The sequence below is a fragment of the Sinohyriopsis cumingii genome, chromosome 9 (assembly GCF_028554795.1).
Source record: "Sinohyriopsis cumingii isolate HCF-2022 chromosome 9, ASM2855479v2, whole genome shotgun sequence".
In the NCBI taxonomy this organism is placed as follows: Eukaryota; Metazoa; Mollusca; class Bivalvia; order Unionida; family Unionidae; genus Sinohyriopsis; species Sinohyriopsis cumingii.
Genome location: NC_142969.1, coordinates 122,662,651 through 122,675,393, shown reverse-complemented (window position 1 = coordinate 122,675,393; position 12,743 = coordinate 122,662,651). Strand labels below are relative to the sequence as shown.

The following is a 12,743-nucleotide window of genomic DNA, read 5'->3' as shown; positions in this document are numbered from 1 at the left end:
CATGAAGAGAACAGATGCAAAAACATACCCTTGTTGGACACCAGGTGCATTCTCCCAAACTTTGACAAAAATTGTCTAATGCTTTTGTTGATGCCATTTTAAATAGCAATTATTAATTGATGCATGACATACACTATAGACATCAGAAGCACGGCCATAACACGAATTCACTTGGAGGCTGGCCTTATGCCTAGGCAAAATAAAATTCTGATTGGATCACTGTACATGATAAATTAAGAAAATATTCTGAAATGTGACATGATCATTCAGCATATTTTTATCATATTCTGCATAAAATGTGACTATGTTTGTTTAAAGCATTAATGCTGACCCATTTTTTGTGTGTATAAAACTGATTATTCTGAACATCAAGATGAAGAATGCCAAAAAATCTAGATATATGAAATAACTGAACTACTGCTAAAACCTCTCATTTAAGACAAAAAGTATATGTGCTCCAATGTAAAATTAAATTGATAGGGTCAATTTCAACACAGTCTAACAGGTATACCACTCCAGTTTTCTTAATTAGGGTTTAGCTCCCTTGTACATAGGGTTGGTCATATTCCAAACCTAATTATGTTGGCAATTATTTCCACTTACAATTTAAACGTTTAATCTTTTTAAAATTGTAAATGTTTAACTTTGAAATGGCTACCTACATACTGACCTACATATAAGGCATTACAAGATGTAAACAACAAAACAAGAATATTTTTTTGCATGCTATTATAGTAGAAGTATCTGAGATCATTGTCATTTTCATATCAATTTGCTTCGAAGTGTAAATTTTAACCCATGGTTTGGAAGCAATTATCACTGCCCATCAACAGCAGCCTGATTTTACTGGGTTAAAGTCACAGACTTAAGAGGAACCCTGAAATGACAGCCAGTAGTGAATGCATCAGTAATTACCTGGTTAGCCACTTGGATGTAAAAGAGGCAACATTTTCATTTAGGACCACCTAAGTATCAGAAGTCTATTAGTGAAAACACCATGATAATACAACATTTGATTTGGAAGGAGAAGACAGAACAATATATTTAAGATGGCCACCATGGTGGCCATATTGATGGTAGATCAATTTTATTTAGGATCAACTAGACACCTTGAAGATCTCAGCTTGTTTATTGGAATGCAACTAAATACAAAGTTTGGTTAAAATTCACTTGCATACTAGCCAATGTGTTCTCAAGTTCAATTAGATCTGGTTTCATAATTTCACAAAAACTGCAGACATGTTGATGGTCAACTTTGCACCATTCTGATTGGAACAATAAAAGATATTAAGTGTTTTCAAGATAACCCTAAATCAAGGTCACCAATCATTTAAAATGTGTAGTGGTAACAACATTTGTTTCAAGATGGTCACTACAGTACCATGATGAAGGTCAGATAAGCACCATTTTCATTCAGAACTAGCAAAATAATGCTACGGTGTCTTACTGAAAACCTGTTATCAATATCAAGGCAGCCATTTTGGCAGTTCTATCAGAATCATATTAATACAGTAACAACTATATATTGCAAGCAAGTAGTTTTAATATTTAGAACATTACTGGTAGGGCCATCCATTATGGAGAAATACACATGTTACAAGATTTGACAAATTCTTTGAGGTCATTATTGTTACATAGGACCCTCTAAACATCGTGAGAAGTACTCTGGTGAAAACTATTCCGTAGAAGCAGCCGTAGCAGCCGTAACCAGATTTTCAAGATGACCATGGTGGTGGCCAGAGTGGATGTGAAAAGGGTGAGGGTTTTTGAGGCATTATAAAAAGTCTTTTAATGAAAACACCATGTCAACATCATTATTGTGCATGCAAAGTCAAACATAATTATAAATATAGCTATCATTGGCTAATAGATCAGTATCATTTTCATTTAGGACCAATTAGACATCATAAAATATCTTTTGGTTTAAATTCATTTTTTTATATGATGCTAGAGTAGCAGTGATTGTTTCAAAATGGCTACCATGGCAGCCATATTGCATTTTGAGTCACCATTTCAATTTAGGATCCTCTGGGCCTTGGAGCAAATAAGTTGGTGAAGTTTCATGGCAATCCTCCCAGTGGCTAAGGAGGAGCAGTGATAAATAGTTTGTGAAGTTTCAAGGCAATCCTCCCGGTGGTAAAGGAGATAAAACATTTGCAGACAATGAACATAAGGCCTCATATACTGTTGATGGTCCCTCAGATGAATAAAACTGAATAAAGCATTTCTGATGCATCATATGCAAGTTGGTTCTATGCAATTCATTAGTATACTCTTACACTTAATTGCACTAGGCTTCCACATGTTCTGGCAATTAATGTTAAATCAGCCATTACAGTCCCTTGATGCACTATCATCCACGACTGGGCTTCTTGGGGAAAACATTCTTCAAAACATCTCCCAAATTATTGTATCTTCCCCAAATCAATCTGTTACCTACTGGATGAGCAAGTACAAAAATGTTTTTGTCACAGCAACACAGCTGTCTCTTTGCAGCGTCCATTAAACAGATGATTAATCTAAATACCTTCTCAAACAGTGAAGTGCTAGCAAATAAAGATGGTGCAAGGAGCAAGGTAAGTTGATGCTTTCTACTGTCAAAACTTTTACACAGTATAAAATATCAGTATTACAAATTCACCATTTTGTGAGGTATTTATTTTTTATCAGTGCACATTTTTTTGTTGGATCTTTAAATTCGTACATCAAAGTGACAACGAAATCCGAGAAAATAGCTATTCCATTAAAATTATTAGGTTAACAGTAACAGGTTGACACCCCACTTTTCATCATATTGGTTACACAAAATCAACCATAACAATATGAATTTTTTTCCAAGTGGTGTTTTTTTTTAGCGATTGATGGGTGGCAAGACTAACACCACAAACCTAACTTGGGTCACCACCCAAAATGTTTAAAAACTGCTGAATAAGACGGATAATGATATTGACCTTGGACCTTTGGACATCAAATTAATAGGGTAATGCCTAACCAAAGTGAAGAAAACTTTGGTGAATAGTAGTTACAGGAATCTTGACATGTAATGCCTAAAGAAAGTGAAGAAAACTTTGGTGAATAGTACATGTAGTTACAGGAATCTTGACATGTAATGCCGTAAGTAAAGTAACAAACTGAACCCAAGTAACTTGGACCAAAATGGGCCTTTATATGCATCAAAAGCTGCCTCCACGCAGTCAACCTTTCAAGTTCGATGAGAACCGAGATGAAGGAAACTGAAGATGTCAAAACGAACTTAAACAATGACATTAAACTTATGACATTAAGCGTAAACCTTTCAATGCCCTAAAACAGTGCTGTCCAACCCGCAGCCTGGTTTTAAATGGCCCGGCAGAGTTAGAGCATCTTTACAGTCGTTGCTTTTCAGTTTTCTGCTGTGGCCCTCGGCTTCAAGAAAAACATTTTTCAGTGGCCCATGGTGTCAAAAAGGTTGGACAGCACTGCCCTAAAATAACATGCTTTTAATGAAGTCCATTTATAAAGCCTGAGCAAAACTGATTGTACTAAGTTATTGTGCAGAATTTTTTTTGTGTCTTTGGATAGACTAGCAGGTATCAACATTAGTTATTGCTATATCCACATGTTACCCAGATGGTGACTGAAAGAATAAAAGGGAGGGGTAATTAGGTGTGGACTAGAAGAATAAATCATATGGGGTACTCAGGTGGGGACTGAAAGAATAAATGGGAGGGGTACTCAGGTGGGGACTGAAAGAATAAAATAAAGGGATACTCAGGTGGGGACTAAAAGAATAACTTGGAAATGGGGATATTCAGGTGGGGGTGGAGAATAAATTGGAGTGAGCACTCAGCTGGGGACTGTAAGAATAAATTGGATGGGGTACTCAGCTGGGGGCTAAGAATAAATTGGATGGGGTACTCAGCTGGGGACTGTAAGAATAAATTGGAGGGGGTACTCAGATGAGGGCTGGAAGAATGAATCAGAGGGGGAGAAGATGAATATAATATTATACCAATGCTTACCTGAAAATTATGCAAATAATGGAACTGATTTTAAGGGCCCATGTCTGCCCATCTGGAATGGCTTTTCTTCTCTTATATTATTGCAGTCCAAAGTAGCTGAAACAGAATGAGAAAATTGTTTACAGCACTTTGGACTATACAACATTTCCATCATGGATAATCTTGACCTTTCTAATAAGAATGATTGCCACTTGTGAGGTTTAACACAAAAATTAAATGCTCGTGTGCAAAGCAGACATGTACTTTTTGACAAATTTTTCAAGGAAAATGGCTGTTATTGCTATACATGTTGTACCGAGAATCATGTGGTCACAAGACACAATGTCCCCCTGTCCTCAAAATTTGGAGCAGATATTTTACAGGTACAAACAAAATAACACTGAAAGGGTCCCAATTTGCTCCTTAGCATCTTAAATTGAGGAACATGTTTTTTAAGAAACTGAAGTTAAGAAAAGATGGGTATTCAGGGGACATGACTCCTCTAACTGATACCACTGAATACCTGCAATTCAACTCCTTTGATAAATCATTAACACAAGTAACATCCCATGTAAAGATATTAAATCAATCCATAAGGGCCATAACTCTGTCCAAGTGGAGTCAATAAGATAAAATCACTCAAAGACACATGTAGCAAAATACACCTCTTCTTTGATAAGACACAGTGGGGTCCAAAATACACAGAACTCAGTATAAGTGAAGGCACAAGTTAACGAAGGAAATCTGAAAAACAAAGAAGCAGAAGCCATCTCAGCTGGACAGTGACACTGAAAAGATGGGGGAGTTTTTTGTAACTGTTTAATGGTTTAATACGTTTTATATTCACATTGGGAATAATTGTCAATAATTTTTATTAATAAGGTAGTTGCTTTTCTATATAAATTAATTTTATTTTCAAGATAAAGTCTTGAACACATTAACCCCTGGAGGTTTTTGTCATTTTTGCCTGAAATTCAAGTAGGAAACACATTTTGAAAGCAATTTCTGAACAGATCCGAAAACACCAAATCCCTGGTGATCTTTCAATAACATACTGCCTAGTTGTGTTAGAAACATAATTTTTCATTGGTCATTTGGTTCGCGCATGAACAGAAGGGTATAAGTTGGAGTTCTTTTTTTTTTGCTAAACAGAGCCATTATTTTTGTATTGAGACCACTCTTTATTCCAAATGCCCATCTTATCCTCCCTTTTGCAAAGGTTCATCTGTCTGTTTGCAGTTCATACCGGTTTGCCTTAGATCTGAGCCTAAAAAATCTAAAGTCTGGACACAAAATCAGATTCCGACCAAGGGCGTATTTTGGGTTTAAAAAAATCAGGTCCAAAAAATGAGGTTTTTACCTCTGAATTTTGTAGTGCAACTAGAAATTCCAGATTATTTGGTATCATTGTGGAGCTACATCTGTCTACCTTTCTGTAATACCACCCACTTTACTGTATCATGCATGACCATGATGCTACAGAGCTCAGCAGTAGGCTACTACCTCCTGCCACGTTAACCCATTTTATCCTGAATACAACTGTGGTCATAATACCTCATTTTATCCTGAATACACTTGTAGTCATAGTATCCCATTTTATCATGAATACGACTACGGTTGTACTCTACTACGTATGTGTGTAGCATCCCTAGAAACATGTGTTATACATCACAAATATTTGTGTACTTCTTCACCTACACAGGAAATGGTTAACACACATGCACAGTGAAATTTTAAAATAAAACGTGGTTGGAAAAGAAATTATTGACTTGAAAATCGATTGATAAAATGATGGACGACAACTCTGATGTAAACATGGATGTTGATAGCGAAGGTGGCGACACTGAAGTTGACGATTTGGATGATTCTGATGATTTGACTTAAATGAAGGGTTAGAATTGAATAAAGACTCAGGTCTGCCATTCCATATTAAGCCAACAAATCAAAGTGTTGAGACAGGCTTGTCATCCCATAATAAGACATCAAATCACAGCCAGTGTTGAGACAGGCCTTTTATCCCATAATAAGCCAACAAATCACAAACAATGTTGAGACGGGCCTGTCATCCCATAATAAGCCAACAAATCACAGACAGTGTTGAGACAGGAATGTCATCCCATAATAAGCCATCAAATCACAGCCAGTTTAGACCCAGGCCTACCATTCCATAATAAGCCAAGAAATCACAGTGTTGAGACAGGCCTGTCATCCCATAATAAGCCATCAAATCAGAGCCAGCTTAGACCCAGGCCTACCATTCCATAATAAGCCAAGAAATCACAGTGTTGAGACAGACCTGTCATCCATAATAAGCCATCAAATCACAGACAGTGTTGAGACAGGCCTTTCATCCCATAATAAGCCAACAAATCACAAACAGTGTTGAGACAGGCCTGTCATCCCATAATAAGCCATCAAATCACAGCCAGCTTAGACCCAGGCCTGCCATTCCATAATAAGCCATCAAATTACAGCCAGCTTAGACCCAGGCCTGCCATTCCATAATAAGCCATCAAATCACAGCCATCTTAGACCCAGGCCTGCCATTCCATAATAAACCATCAAATCACAGCCAGCTTAGACCCAGGCCTGCCATTCCATAATAAGCCATCAAATCACAGCCAGCTTAGACCCAGGCCTGCCTTTCCATATTAAGCCATCAAATCACAGCCAGTTTAGACCCAGGCCTGTCATCCCATAATAAGCCAACAAATCACAGCCAGCTTAGGCCCAGGCCTGCCATTCCATAATAAGCCAAAAAATAACATTTTTAGACCCAGACCTACCATTCCATATTAAGCCAAAAAATAACAGACTTCTTAGACCCAGGCCTGCCATTCCATATTAAGCCAAAAAATAACAGATTTCTTAGACCCAGACCTGTTATCCCATACAAAGCCAGCAAATCAAGGTCTACAATTTGTAGCTAACATTTCTGATTTATACCTACATTTCATAATAAACCAGCAAATGAAGGTTCGATCTACACATGATTTAAAGTGAACAGTGAAATCCAGACCTGCTGTTCCTTTCGTATACCATTGTTACAATCTACATGATTTGTGTGTGTGTGTGTGTGTGTGTGATTTGGATTTTTAACATAGCTGTAAAAAAAATTCAGTCATATCACTACGATGTCTGTAGTGTGACAGTTTATAGTGATGTCTAGCAAACATGTAATATGATGTCCCACCCAGTCGCATTATTCTGACACCAGGCCAACCAGTCCTAACACTAACCTCTTAATGCTGAGCACCAAGCGAGGCAGCTTTTAGTACCAATTTTGTAAGTCTTTAGTATGACTCGGCTGTGGATGGAACCCACGACGTCCTGCAGATGCTCTAACCACTAGGCCACATTATTCGCAACAAACAGCATAGATGATGACTTGCTGTTCCACAATAAGCCTGCAAATCAAGGTCTACACTGATCAATCTACAAATGTTTTATAGCAAACATGACAGACCCAAATCTGCTTTCACATTATGCATTGGCAGATCAGAGTAAAAAGTGTTTAATGTGATAGAGTGCTTATCACATGGGTGAAGTTAGTGGAATATTTTGTTCCATCCTTTTCCGAAGAAAAAAAAAGGATGTCACAGTGAAGATGTCCATCATCTAGGTCGGAATACAGTTCATGAAAACCAATGCAGATGTTGCTATGAAAAGCCCAGAACTCTGAAAAAGGCGCGATTCAGAGTTCCATATAACACTTACTTCTCATGCTAAGCAGAAAAAAGCGAGAGATCTTTATTACTTCTTACTTAATTACAACATATGTTGATAATCATAATTATCATATCTGAATATTATTTGAAATCCCAACCCAATTTTATAACTATCATGCAACAAGAAAAAGAGCTACTAATTGTGTAGGAAAAAATACTGGAATATGAAACATGTGTTGCAGGAATCTCAGGTATATAGCAAATGCAGCGCAAAAGAAGAATTAGCACAAAAATATGTACTTTAAGTCACGCCATTCAGATCAATAGCACAGGGAGAAAAGAATAAGTTGTGTAACTAAAACCATGCCATATGGATGCAATCAACTCCTGTATGGTCTAACATAAAGTTATGTGTACAGCATAGCAAACCAACAATAAAAGCTGTAACTACATCTTCAAAAGCTTTTTTCTTATAGTATCAGGCAACAGAATAGTCCATGCCATAAAGCATGTTATCAAATATGGTTCATTGCTGCTTTCAAACCAGTTGCATGGCTAGCTTTTGGTTAGTTTTCTTTTTCATTATTTACTGTCACAGAAAAATATAAAAAGTCAGAAATCATTATCTATACAAGATTATGTAATTCTGAGCAGATGTGGATAAGAAATATCTATGGTCTTTTCATAGTAAACTGTTAGATATTTAGTCAGTATTTAGGACAAATATAGTCATATACTAGAGCAAAATTATGAACAATTTATAAATTTACAATTACCCCACATTACCTCTATATACAATGTATAAACACTGTATTCTTAAGACATAGTGTTCCTCACTACAATGACCCTCATTATACCACTGTCCAATTGACAATACCAGTATAGTCACAGACCTAATTAAAATGGTCTCTCACTATAATCAGTGTATCCCCTAGGGGCGCAAGACTGAGAATCGAAACTCTCCTTGGTGTCAAAACTGGGAGTCAGACTGAGTAAAAACAAACTTTGGTATCAAAACTGGGGGTCAAATTAAACATTTGGGGTCTCTGAAGCACTGATAATGCGACACAGTATACCACTGTTCTTCTGACAACAGCAGTATGGTCATGTATCCAATTAAACTGGTTCCACAGAACACCCCATATCCCTCTGACAATACCGGTATGGACATCGATCCACTTACACTAGTTCCACAGGATACTCCTATCCCTCTGACAATACCAGTATGAATATCAATCCAATTAAACTGGTCCCTCACCATAATGACTCTGACAACATCGGTATGGTCATGGATCCAATTAAAATGGTCCCTTAGTATACCCTTGTCACTCTGACATCGGTATGGTCATGGATCCAATTAAAATGGTCCCTCAGTATACCCCTGTCATTATGACATCGGTATGGTCATGGATCCAATTAAAATGGTCCCTCAGTATACCCCTGTCACTCTGACATCGGTATGGTCATGGATCCAATTAAAATGGTCCCTAAGTATACCCCTGTCACTCTGACATTGGTATGGTCATGAATCCAATAAAAATGGTCTCTCAGTATACCCGTCACTCTGACATCGGTATGGTCATGGATCCAATTAAAATGGTCCCTCAGTATACCCCTGTCACTCTGACATCGGTATGGTCATGGATCCAATTAAAATGATCCCTGAGTATACCCCTGTCACTCTGACATCGGTATGGTCATGGATCAAATAAAAATGGTCTCTCAGTATACCCCTGTCACTCTGACATCGGTATGGTCATGGATCCAATTAAAATGGTCCCTCAGTATACCCCTGTCACTCTGACATCGGTATGGTCATGGATCCAATTAAAATGGTCCCTTAGTATACCCCTGTCACTGACATCGGTATGGTCATGGATCCAATTAAAATGGTCCCTCAGTATACCCCTGTCACTCTGACATCAGTATGGTCATGGATCCAATAAAAATGGTCTCTCAGTATACCCCTGTCACTGACATCGGTATGGTCATGGATCCAATTAAAATGGTCCCTCAGTATACCCCTGTCACTCTGACATCGGTATGGTCATGGATCCAATTAAAATGGTCCCTCAGTATACCCCTGTCACTCTAACATCGGTATGGTCATGGATCCAATTAAAATGGTTTCTCAGTATACCCCTATCACTCTGACATCGGTATGGTCATGGATCCAATTAAAATGGTCCCTCAGTATACCCATCACTCTGACATCGGTATGGTCATGGATCCAATAAAAATGGTCTCTCAGTATACCCCTGTCACTCTGACATTGGTATGGTCATGAATCCAATTAAAATGGTCTCTCAGTATACCCCTGTCACTCTGACATCGGTATGGTCATGGATCCAATTAAAATGGTCCCTCAGTATACCCCTGTCACTCTGACATCGGTATGGTCATGGATCCAATTAAGCTGGTTCCTCATAATACTCCTATCCCTCTGACAACACCAGTGTAGTCACTGATCCAATTAAACTGGTCCCTAACAATAATTTTCCTCAGTATACCCCTATCACTCTGAAAACACCAGTGTAGTCACTGATCCAATTAAACTGGTCCCTAACAATAATTTTCCTCAGTATACCCCTATCACTCTGACAACACCAGTATGGTCATGGATCCAAATAAGCTCAAATTTAGTTCTAAATTTGAAACTCAGTTTCTTTCAATGGCTTTCTGTTCTTCAATGGTATCGTTAAATACGAAATGTATCACTGTTACATATCATTGAATAAAAAATGTATGTGGGTGCATATAATTTAATATTTAAAAAAATCTTGTTACATATTAAATACCAAATTGCCTGCCATTACTTCTCACTGAATGCCAAATTTGGAGTAATCACAAATCACAGAGTACCACATTCCTTGTGAGTACATGTAATGCAATACCAAATTTCTTATTACATATCCTTGAATAACACATTTCAAGTGGTTATGTATCATTGAATTAAAAACTTCATGTAGATTCATATTATTAATTGCTAAAATTTCTTGGGTTTGTACCCAATTATAAGAGATGACAGAACATTCATAAGGATAAGTTTATCTCACTTATAACATGGTCACTTCAGTTGTCTCCAAGAATAATACTATAAAGAGGGAACAGTTTTGCTATTAAGAATATATTTCACCAAGAGTCAAACTTTTTGTATTCTAAGAGATAAAGCATGGATGACTGTTCATATAGTACTCCTGCATTATAATGGGTGCCCATGGGGCCATTGAAAATATGGATTTATCACCTTATAATGAAGCACACTATACCTAAAAATTATATTATTACAAAATAAAATGTGATTCATTACCAAACCTGCCTTATAACAGAAAACATGTTATAAATGCTTAGCGCTGTAGTGAGATAGTGATGTGTTTGTGATCTTGCATAGTGTATGATGTCTGCAAATTTTAGCATCCTATAATTTTTCATTCAATATAATTTCACACACCATCAATCCATAAGATTATAATCAAAACCTCTTAAGAGACATAAGAAGAATTTTTTTCCCTTACAAGTTTCTGAAAATCTTGAAAGATAAAAAGTGCATGAAAAAAAAAGACTGATATAGAGCATGTTTTACTTCTGACATACATCCTAATTCATAAGTGATGTTGACCTCCAAATTTGCTGCAAAGGGTAATTTGGGCACCATTCTCTTTGTAGCTTACAAATCATATATGTAGGCAAGGTTAGATGATGGAAAGATGTGAAATGCCAAAGATACGTCTACATGGAAACACTGATTTTCTACAAATTTCAAATTAATTTGTAAATCTTATCTGTTTTTGCAACAAACATTTGTAATATAGCACATGTATCACCAACTGTTTGTAATAACAGTATATGTACAGTATCACCATGTCTGTAATATTAAATCTTTCTATGTTTGTAATATTATCACCAAATATCTGCAATATAGTATGATTAAATATCATTAATATTGTATAACTAAATGTATGTAATATACAAGCAGTATCATCAAATGTTTGTAATACTGTATTGCCAATATTTGCAATATAGTATCATCAAATAGCTTTAATACTGTACCATCAAACAAATTTAATATACATGCAGTATCATCAGATGCTTTTGTTTCTGGATCATCAAATGTCTGTATTACTGTATCATGAAATGTCTGAACTATTGTAGGTCAACTATTTGCAATATGTTATCATCAAAAGTCTGTACGTATTGTGTTTCCAACTATTTGCAATATGGTATCAAAAGTCTGTAAGTATTGTGTTTCCAACTATTTGCAATATGGTATCCTCAAATGTCTAGTATTATATCGTCACATATTTGTATTAAACATGCAGCATCATCAAATCTTTGTAATATTGTATCATCAAATATTTGTGACATACATTTAATATCAAATGTTTTGTAATATTGTATCATCAAATGTTTGTGGCATACATTTAATATCAAATGTTTATGACATGTGTAATATCGAATGTCTGTAGTATTGTATCATCATATATTTGTATTAAAGATGCAGTATCACCAAATGTTTTGTAATATTGTATCATCAACTGTTTGTGGCATACATGTAATATCAAATGTTTTGTAATACTGTATCATCAATTGTTTGTGGCATACATTTAATATCAAATGTTTTGTAATATTGTATCATCAATTGTTTGTGGCATACATTTAATATCAAATGTTTGTGACATATATGTAATATCAAATGTCTGTAGTATTGTATCATCACACATTTGTATTAAGCATGCAGTATCACCAGATGTTTTGCAATACTGTATCATCAATTGTTTGTGACAAACATGTAATATCAAATGTTTTGTAATATTGTATCATCGATTGTTTCTGGCATACATTTAATATCAAATGTTTATGACATATGTTTAATATCAAATGTCTGTAGTATTGTATCATCACATATTTGTATTAAAGATGCAGTATCACCAAATGTTTTGTAATATTGTATCATCAATTGTTTGTGGCATACATGTAATATCAAATGTTTTGTAATACTATATCCTCAATTGTTTGTGGCATACATGTAATATCAAATATTTTGTAATATTGTATCATCAATTGTTTGTGGCATACATTTAACATCAAATGTTTA

At 36.0% G+C, this 12,743-nt stretch overlaps 1 protein-coding gene across 8 annotated transcripts in view; it reads right to left on the bottom strand.

Moving 5' to 3' along the window:
- The window catches only part of LOC149792818 (poly(rC)-binding protein 3-like), a 274,568-nt gene that overhangs the window by 161,527 nt on the left and 100,298 nt on the right, over nucleotides 1-12,743 (bottom strand). For 6 of the 8 annotated variants that reach the window (XM_089971275.1, XM_089971288.1, XM_089971285.1 and 3 more), the window contains one exon: nucleotides 4,002-4,097. The exons of the other annotated variants lie outside the window; for them this stretch is intronic. The gene's annotated coding sequence lies outside the window, so the exon portion shown is untranslated. The remainder of the gene's footprint in view (nucleotides 1-4,001; nucleotides 4,098-12,743) is intronic. 8 annotated transcript variants of the gene reach the window in all.